The 10544-nt window shown below is 35.9% G+C and overlaps 1 protein-coding gene across 1 annotated transcript in view; it reads left to right on the top strand.

The window, feature by feature from the left end:
* The first annotated feature begins 9420 nt into the window (after positions 1 to 9420).
* The window catches only part of LOC135222604 (cell adhesion molecule Dscam1-like), a 677404-nt gene continuing 676280 nt past the window's right edge, over positions 9421 to 10544 (top strand). Inside the window, 1 exon segment of the mRNA XM_064260698.1 lies at positions 9421 to 9941. The gene's annotated coding sequence lies outside the window, so the exon portion shown is untranslated.

Raw genomic sequence — 10544 nt, 5'->3', positions numbered from 1 at the left:
GGAACTAAAGTGCTGATACTCATGACGTTAGAGTTCTAGTCCTTGAATGGCTTCATACAGAAGCTGACATCATTATCCAGTAATAACAGATATCGCAGTTTTGTCGGCCTATGTTTCACACTATGTTGATGGTACCCTTGGCATAAAAAGGCAACAAGCAACATATGACTTCTCCCAAATTTGTCCTGAGGATTTTATTCCTGTCATTATTGCTTTGCACATCTTCACAGGATCAGATACAGCTGCAGCATTTTTTGGTCACGGAAAGATGACTGTGTATGACAGCATAGTGAAATCAAGAGCAGCCAGACAGTTCCTAAAGACACTTGGGTCAAGCCTTCCTGTCTCTCAGAACACTCTAAGCACCATGGCAGAGTTCACCATTCAATTTGTGTATAAAGACAAGGTCTGCAAAACTCAAGGAGAAGCTTGTGCTTCAAAGTGGAAACTGATGAAACGTAAGTCAACACTTCAGATCCCTCCAGATCAAGACTCACTCCAACTTAAGATTACTCGAGCAAACTATCAAGTATTGGTTTTGAAGAGCTTTCATCAACCATTACTTGGCTGTTTCCCATTAGAGCATGGCTGGATCTTAAATGCTCTTCCAGAAAGACTATATCTCCTTAGAGATTCACATGCCATGGACATCGGCACAGAAGCATTAGCAGATTCTGATTCATGTGGTTCAGACGCAGATGAACTTGATGAATTGAAGTCCTATGTTTTGTTAGCAGTCTTTTCTTTTGTATATATATTTCTCTCACATACTTCAGCCGCTCACGCATAAATTATACATTTGCAATTAGAGAATTCAGTATATGGTCGAATGATATCAATGCAGTTCATTAATGATTTAATATCTCTTCCCTTTTTTTTGTACGGAATGTCAGTTAATCATGCTCACACAATGAGTTGTACTTATGCAATGACATTTAGCATATGAATGGCGGCCATATTGGATCTGATTTTTCCTTTTATCAATTGATATAAATCTCAACAAATGCTATAGAAATAAATGTCTTACTTGTTCTGAGTGCAAATACACTAGTGGAAGTACACACCATGCTGATTGAATGGTCTAAGAGAACTTGACGGCCATCTTGGATTTTGACACTTTACGGAGTTAGCCCAAGGTTTTGGGACGGCCACCCCCGCTAATTTTGCAGTGTATTAACTCCGGATATCAAAAATATCAATGAAAGTTTGTCCCAAAATAGTGATCACGGATCCTTAATATTTTTACGCAACTATTAATCAAGCCGGTTTGACACAGACATGATTATCCCTCGTGGACAACTTAACCCGAGGCAGAAAGACAGACCGGTAACATCAGTTCTGTTAGTAAAAGAATTGTATTTGTTAACCAATGACCGCTGAATATGAGGAAAAGTTCTACCATGGAGTGGTCCAAAGAATGGGTTAAGAAATAAAACATTTTCGAATACACTGCTGCTAAATGAAGTGATAGTAATATCCTTGTGCCGTTTTATCCTTATTTCACGTATCTAAAAATCTTCAGATACATGCATAGGCCTAGTACGGATATTTATAACTATCCCATCAAGATCAAGAAAGGCTTACTCTCATAAATGCTTTCTTGGGTTGATCTTTCTGTAGCTATTAATTTCATCTAAAAAGAAATTAATTAAAATTAGTTTCACATTTATGGCTAGACCTACTATAGCAGAGTCCAGCTAGCTTTGCAGCTAAGCCCCGCCCACTGCACGCTTGTGATTGGCTAGCTCTCGAAGGGGGAATGGCGTCACACTAGTTAACAGTCCAAATGATTACCAGTACGGATTTGACTCCGGTGATGTTGAGTTTCGTGCATGAATCATGAAACCACAGATTTCAGTTCTCGGAGTTGTGAAGTATGCAACTGATATCTCCAATAAAAGATAAATAAAGTTATTTATCAGGTAAATTAATTCGTGTGTCGTTTACTTGTTTACCTGTTCGAAGTGTGGTCTACGATACGTGGGATCCAGTTCCCGCTGGCTCAGACACAGAATTTTGGAACACAGAGGTCTTTCTGTTAGAACTAGGTTTCCTCTACCTAAACCACCTTTTTCTACCACAAGGGAATACAGTTCAGCACAGGACCATCCTTTCACCGACCTGGTGGATTTTAGAGTACTGTCTTTTTGCTCAAATAGACTGGACCTTTTAATTTCAGTCTCGGTTTATCAAGAGATGAAACCGAAATTGAACAACAACAACTGGTCCGGTATTCAACTAGCTACCGTGTAATTTCATAATTGGTACACAAGTGGGTCGTTAGCCATTTTACTTTGAGAGTGGTAGTTTGTTTACAATTCACCTTATTCTTATTTCTGTATGTTTTACGTTTGTTTTAGTTATTTTCGTAATTTTATGTTTAATTTTTTAGTTTGTATGTGCTGATCGTTTTATTTTATGTTTTTACTGAAGATTTTAGTTAGACAATTCATTTTATTGTAATTTTAGTGACTTTTCATCCATGTCAATATTTCAGCCTGATATTGAGGTTTTATACCTCTACCTCGAAAGCTCGTTAAATAAAGAATGTTCTTCCTGGTCTTGGCAATATTATTTGTCATACTATATATAATATATATATATATATATATATATATATATATATATATATATGTCATATCACATTTCCGTGATTTATATGTTACAACCTCCCAGGTTGCAGTACAGGTTCTTTTTAGGTCTTTATATTCTCAAGGATTGCAGTCGGTAAATGTACCTCAGTGACAAGGAAGGACGGAAACAGAAACTCAAGAAAACTTAACAATATTTTATTATAAACTAGAACAATGACTTAAATCACCTTGTGAGATTAAATACACTTAATTGTACAGAATATTCAAGAGAACAAATACCTGGTTCTCGGAAACTCACAAAAAACCTAAAGCTAATACACTAAGCCCTAAACAAGGAAAACCCCAAGAGAGAAAACACTTTATAATAACAAGGTGGATCCAAATAAGGCTAGCCAAAATAATCAATAACCTAATAATAATAAGGTAGAAGGAAGTAAGAGATAACAAGGAAAACCTTAATATTCCTACCTACAACGCAAAGCTAAACAATATGGAACTCGGTCCCCTAAATACTAACATACAAACAAATATGACAACATATACATGTAAACTTATACATATATATATATATTTATAAATAAAAATAAAAATTAGCAAAAATAAACAATTTCACCTCAAGTGAAATTCCAGAAGAGGAGTTGAACTCAGAGCCGTGATCAGTCCGTCAAGCTGCTAACGGAAGGGCAAATACTGTACGCCAGGTACTGAAGGGCAACACATTTCCCGATACAAGAGGAACGATAATACGTCTTACCTGGCGACAGACTCCCTTCTAGCCACCTCACGAGTCAGTAGCTCTCACTCCCGTTATAACAGCTGGACGAGGATGACACGGCAGGTAAATCCAGAATCCAGTGCCGGGATACAGCGACGACACTGGTTTTCCCGTCAAAATCCTTAGACGGGAAAAAGGGCAGAAACAGTGGTCGCAGATGACAGAGCGTCTGCTAAACTCGACAACACTGTGAAGGTCGCAGGTGACAACAACACCTGCGCGAGAAAAAGCCGTGATCCAGGGACACACACACAACAGACGTATATATGCGTCTTTCAAAATCCGTGAGCGAAATATCCAAGTGCGTGGTCCAAAAGGTAAGTATCCAAAGTCGTCCTCCAAATCAAAATAATTGCTGCGATGGGAAACAGTACTGGTGAGAGCTTGTCAAGACCCGAACTCCCGTTGACCGGTCGACCATGTCCACTCATCACCTTCCCAGTGTTTATAAACACTCAAAGCAAAAGAATAACAATCGTTAAAACGATAGTTCACTAATACACAAAAGAGGAGGAGGAGGCGCAAAAACACTGAAACAATCGTAAAGCCACTTAACTTACGGTAACACAAGAGTAAACATACTCAGCAAAAATTTAACTTAAAAGTAAACAAAAAAGTAAACAAGGCTGATTTAAATCAACAAAAGAAATAATAATAGTTTTCCACGGTTAAACCTAATAATAATACATATATCGAGCTACAATGTCCTTTAATATCTAATTCGCTCTACCTCGGAATTAATATATTTTCATATATGCTTAACCGAAGGGGAATTTTTTTCTCGATAATAGACTTGCCTGGACCTGGGCGCGAAACCATGGAGCCTTTCAAATCCATGAACGTCAGTGTAGTAGGTAAAAGCTTCTCTGACGTTCCTGGATTTGAAAGGCTCCATGGGTTCGCGCCTAGGTCCAGGCAAGTCTATTATCGAGAAAAAATTCCCCTTCGGTTAAGCATATATGAAAATATATTAATTCCGAGTAGAGCGAATTAGATATTAAAGGACATTGTAGCTCGATATATATATATATATATATATTATATTATATATATATATATATATATATATCTTTGATTGTATCTTGTGAATTTCCATTGTTCTCTGTAAAATTTAACAAATGGCATCGTTCAACTACCTTCAACTTATATTGAAATGATAATGTAAGGACTATGTTTATGCATTACTACTATAGTCGATTCACTTAAGGAGGATTCTTGTGCCTACGAGACGTTTGTGTGGCTGGTACCGGGAGGTAGACCGCTCGCTGTGTCTCATTATTTTCGTCTGTGGCATAGAAGACTAGCAATATGTTTATATTTTTTCATTTATCTCACGCTTTGCACAAGATAGGAAAGTTTGGTCATACCATAGGATTCGGTATTAATTGCAGAACTAATTCATCTTTTCCTGAAATCAATAAAATAAAACACTAAGGATTTACAATGAGTAAAATTGGAGAGAAAAACATTTAATTCTTTTTGCCTGTTTTTACTTATCATCGGATTTTGCATCATTAAAGCGATTAAGATAAAATAAAACTTATGTTTTCATAAAACAAATTCACCCTGAATACTCTGGTGCTTTCAGATTTTAGATAAGTGTGATATGTATAGAGAAAATGAAGAATATGTCTCATGTTGCTTCCGTAAACGATTCAAGATTGACGGTATTGCCTAGAGAATGTGATCTGCAAGACCAAAGTCTTATTTAATAAATAAGCAAAACATTGTTGTGTTTTTCGTCTCGGTGAGAGATTTGAGTTGCCAATTAGCGATATAAGAAGGTTGCTGTTTCGACAATATTTACCATATTATATCATTGCATTTTCTGTAATCAAATGCACAGAATTCCCATTATGATTGTCGAACATTTTCAATCCAGTATTGTATAGTATGTCTGGACATATATGATAAAGAAAACATAATAATAATCAGATGGATGCATCTGGTATCGTTAGCTCAGATCTAGGCGGGCCACGGGAATTCAATCCAGCCAAGAAGTGGACTATGTGGACAGACTTCGCACTCTTGAACTCAGCCTAAGCTTTAATCAGGTTGTTTCAGAGTATTGTTTCAAACGAAAGAGATAATCTCAGGTAAGTCATAAGCAACAAAAAATTAAGAAAGATTGACTTCCTTTCAGGCTGAGTCCAGTATGGATGCAACATTTTAAGACATATTCTTCATTTTCTCTTCACATATTACACGTATCTAAAATCTGAAAGCACCAGCGTATTCAGGGTGATCTTATTGTATGAAATTACAAGTTTTATTTTATCTTGATAACATGAATTATTAAAAATCAAATGATTAATAAAATCAGGTATAAAGAATGAAATGTTTCCCTCTGCACTTTTACTCGTTGTAATTCCTTTGTATTTTATCTTATTGATTTCAGGAAAAGATTATCTAGTTGTACAATTAATACCGAATCCTTAGGTATGGCCAAAACTTTCCTATCTTTTGCAAAACGTGAGATAAATGAAGACATATAAACATATTGCTAGTTTTCTAAGCTACAAACGAAAATATGACACAATGAGCGAGCAGCCTACCTCACGGTACCAGCCAATCAGAGGCCACCAAACAAACATCTCGCAGGCACAAGAATCCACCTTTAATGAATCGACTGTAGTTTTCTATGCCACTAACGAAATTAATGAAACACTGAGCGAGCAGTCTATACCTCCCGGTACCAGCCAATCAGAGGCCACCAAACAAACATCTTGCAGGCACAAGAATTGTCCTTAAGTGATCGACTATAGTTGAAATGCATTGATTAACAAAGCTAAGAAGGAAGTTTTCATTGGTGTTAACTCGGTATGTATCCAACTTTGTCAAAGTTCAGGATGAACTCATGCTAAGTACAGTGTACGGCTGCACGAAGATATTGTTTATTAATATAATTTGTAGACAAAACCTTACAGAAATGGGTGTATATAATACTTTTATTCCTGAGGGGCTATATTTTTTGTATATAGTATTAAACATGGCATCCGAAGGAGTTTCCGCTATGCTTGGTACTAGCACCTTGGAGTAGATTTTGATAAAAGTAGATACATACCATAGAGCATCAATCACTGGAGGGGCGATCTCCCTGCCGAGAGTGTGACTTCGGGCGGCCATATTGAAAGGTCTCGGTCCAGTTCTTAGTACTATACTTTATCACTATAATTATTATTATTTTTACTATCTTTAGTATTTTTACTATTATTGTTATTTTATTATTATTACTATTAAGATAATTATTTTTACTATTGCTATTTTCATTAGTGTCGCTGATATTATTATTGTTATTATGATTATTATATCAATATTACTGGACCAAATTTCACAGAGAAAAATTACCTTACAAAAACAGGTTAGCCTAAGCACTCCAACCATTGTGGTCAAGGCCTACATTACAGGACTTTCTTTGCACACAGTCACTAAGCACTAACTAGACAGTAATGTACAGTCACTAAACACTAACATTCACAATACACTTACACTCACACTCACTAAAAACAAACTTTACACTCACTCACTAAACACTCACACTTAAGACATACTCACACTCAATAACACTAAACACTCACTGAATACTCAACACTAAACGCTCACTAAACACTCGCAAAACACTAAACTCACTAAATACTCACTATATCTCAAACACTCAGTAAATATTCACTAAACACTCGCTTAATCCTAAACATTAATTAAATACTAAACAATCAATAAGCACTCACTATACACTAAACACTCACGAAGTACTCACTATATACTAAACACTCACTAAACATTCACTATGCACATACTATACACTAAACACTCACTAAACACTAAACACTCATTAATTGCTAAATACTCATTAAATCCTTAAACACTCATTAAAGACTAAACAGTGATTGACCATCCACTCATCACTCATTGAACACTCAATAAACACTTACACACTAAACATTCACTACACACTAACATTCACAAGACATTCACTAAACACTCAATAACCACTTGCAAACTAAACAGCCCCTAAACACTAACATTCACAAGACACTTACAAAGCACTCATTACACACTAACATTCACAAAACATTAAGTAAACCTAAACACTCACTAAACATTCACTGAATACTTACACACTAAACATTAACTGAATACTTACACACTAAACATTTTAGACATTTACTAAACATTAACATTCACAAACTCTAAACACTCACTAAACATTCACTGAATACTTACACAGATAAACATTCACTGAATACTTATACACTAAACATTCACTAAACGCTAACGTGTGCTAAACCTTCACTAAACCCTAAACACTCACTAAACACTCACACACAAAACATTCACTAAACTCTAAAAACTCACTAAATGCTTACACACAATACATTCACTAAACACCAATATTCACAGGACATTCACTTAACACTCATTAAACATTAACTAAATACTTACACGTTAAACATTAACTAAAACCGTAAAGACTCACTAAATATTCACTGAATACTTACACAATAAACATTCACAAAACATTCACTAAATCCTAAACTATACATTCACTAAACACTTACTAAACTCTAAAGAATTCGCTAAACACTTACTAATTAAATATATATAAACTATAAAAAAATTCACAATCGTACTAATCTACTGATCGATATGCGGGTTACCAAACCTTTAAAAATGGCCGCAAGGCTTTTCAATGCCGCCCTGGTGGTAGATTACCGAACTATGTTGGTATAGAGATCGCACTCCAGGTATATACCCTCTATGATACATACCGGGTTAATACCGCTTTCATTTGAAGCTCTGATGGTCATGCAGGTATTATAACCACTTGATGCTCTTTTAATATATTTGTTCTTGAGTACGTCTTTGATGAGTCATAATAGAGGTAAGCATTTCGGGAGCTTACCTTTCCAGTTGCTTCTCAACGTCCGTAACTTCTCATGGAAGAGACAAGCTCGGTTAACGCTTCTGCTTCTGCTCTTCACTTTACGATGCCATCTTTAGTGATGATAACGATAATGACGATTGTCGTTACTATGATCGTAGTCAGTGATTATAATGATGACTGCATTAACGCATTTTATAACCATGAACTTCCATCATTAGCATCATTCAACATGAACCTCACATTACGAAGAAACGAATGTCATGTGATACTCGGTACCAAAAAAAGAAAGAAAAAAGAGCACGCTGACTACAATTAACAAGCAAAATATTCAACTTATGCCGCTTCCCATTCCTTCACACATTAAGTAAAGAGAGAGAGAGAGAGAGAGAGAGAGAGAGAGAGAGAGAGAGAATAATCGACATGATTTTAGAAATATATTTTTCTCAGAATAAAATTAAGAATTCTGTTGACCCTCGTCAATATGGGTTCATTTTTTTCCGTGCGGAGATCTCCGTCATAGTTTTATTATAATATTAAACGCTCGTTCCCTTATATTTTTTTGATAATAATAATAAATATATGTGTTCAGAGTTTGAACATAGAAATCAAAATCTCTCCCTCTTCCTCTTGGCGCTGCAAATATTTCAAATAACTCTATTAAACGCCTGCACTGATCCTTTACCTGTGAAGCAATAATGGAATCAATTTCGTTTCTTTCAGTTGTGCTCGTCTTGACATTGAAGGGTCAGATATGAACATCGGTTAAATGAAAAAGAAAAAATGCAGTATATATATATATAGCACTTCTCAGACTAGATAAACTGCGGCACCAGTTTTTAGATTTCGATCAATACCGAATGCTGGGTTTACCACAGAGGAAAATTTAAGTACTCAACAACTCGTACATTCTAACGCTCTAATTCTGAGAACACGATGTGCGTTTGTTTTAATCACTTGTTTGAATTAATGTTACAGCCATTGCATAAAGTTAATTGCTGTTGCAACCCAAGCAACACGTGATGAACACGCCATGGGGTATTGAGGAAAGGAGGGAGGGGGTTAAGGGAGGGAGAGAGAATCGCCCTTACATGATGTGTACAGCCATAATATAGGCGGAGCTCGTCTCCCAAACCGTGCGATATATAGGGTATTTAGTGCTGCTGCGGGTCAGTGTTTCCCGCGCGGGCTCGAAGAGAGGTAGAAGTACCGTGCGCTTCTCAATCTTCATCTGCCACACGGTTTAGCTGCAACTCGTTGCCGCCAAGACTTTTTACGGGACACTTAGCGGAAGTTAGTTTTCTTACTTCGTGTTTGTGCGCTTATGCTAAGAAATTAAGCATGATGTTGTCCTCTCCGTGTTATTAAAACAGATTTGGCATAACTTCTAACTTACTTCAGTTGAAGTTGGAGTTGCAAAATTCGGAAGTGAAGCCGATACGGCCTACCGGTATGTGATTTTGTGTGATTTATTTATCGCATAACAGTGATTACACAGTGAGAACGAACATGGCTGCTGGTTGTCACTGAAAACTGGGACGTTGTAAAAAAAAAAATAGTTGGAATTTATTCCCTCGGTTGTAATTGAAAACTTCTCTCGTGACTTTTGTTTTGATCTAGAAGTGATGGCAAACTGAGCGAAATATTGTGGTGCGAGTGGTATTTTCTGCATATTCATCTGGGTCAGAGGGTGAGTTATCCACACAACATTTTGATAATTTTCGCTTTTAACTCGCATGAAAAAAGTGTTGTCATAGAATGCTTCTCTTGTATTTAGTTATTATTTTTTTTTCCATAAAAACACAGAATTTTTATCTAGCTGAATTTTCAGCGTTTTACAAGTGAAAGCTAACAAATCCATTTCAAATTCTATAACATCTTCCCAAGGACAGATCTGTTTTTCTATGGTTTATTTTTGTTGTAAATAATAATTTGATATGAACTGTAATGTTTTCAAGTTAGGTCTAGACTAATATGAATGTTACTGATATATTTTTTACTAAGGCTGCAAAACATTTATTCATATATAGTAACAAATTATACTTTAAGTACTACTTAGCCTAGGCCAAATACCGGAGCAAAATGTGCTTGCTAAATTTACGTTTTGTACTTGGTAAATTATGTGACACGTAACCAGTTTGCACTACTTGTAGTATGTGTCGAGGCAGCAGAAAGTTTGTCTCTTTTAGTGTTAGAGGAAATTAGCGTTAAAACTTTGTTTTTAACATGAATGAGCCAAGTTAAATTTTATTTTACTGATTACCTATATACACAAGCACAGTTTTTATTAGGA

Source organism: Macrobrachium nipponense, chromosome 8 (genome assembly GCF_015104395.2).
Source record: "Macrobrachium nipponense isolate FS-2020 chromosome 8, ASM1510439v2, whole genome shotgun sequence".
Classification (NCBI taxonomy): domain Eukaryota; kingdom Metazoa; phylum Arthropoda; class Malacostraca; order Decapoda; family Palaemonidae; genus Macrobrachium; species Macrobrachium nipponense.
The sequence above is the reverse complement of the archived record's forward strand: the minus strand, read 5'-3'. Positions and strand labels throughout refer to the sequence as shown.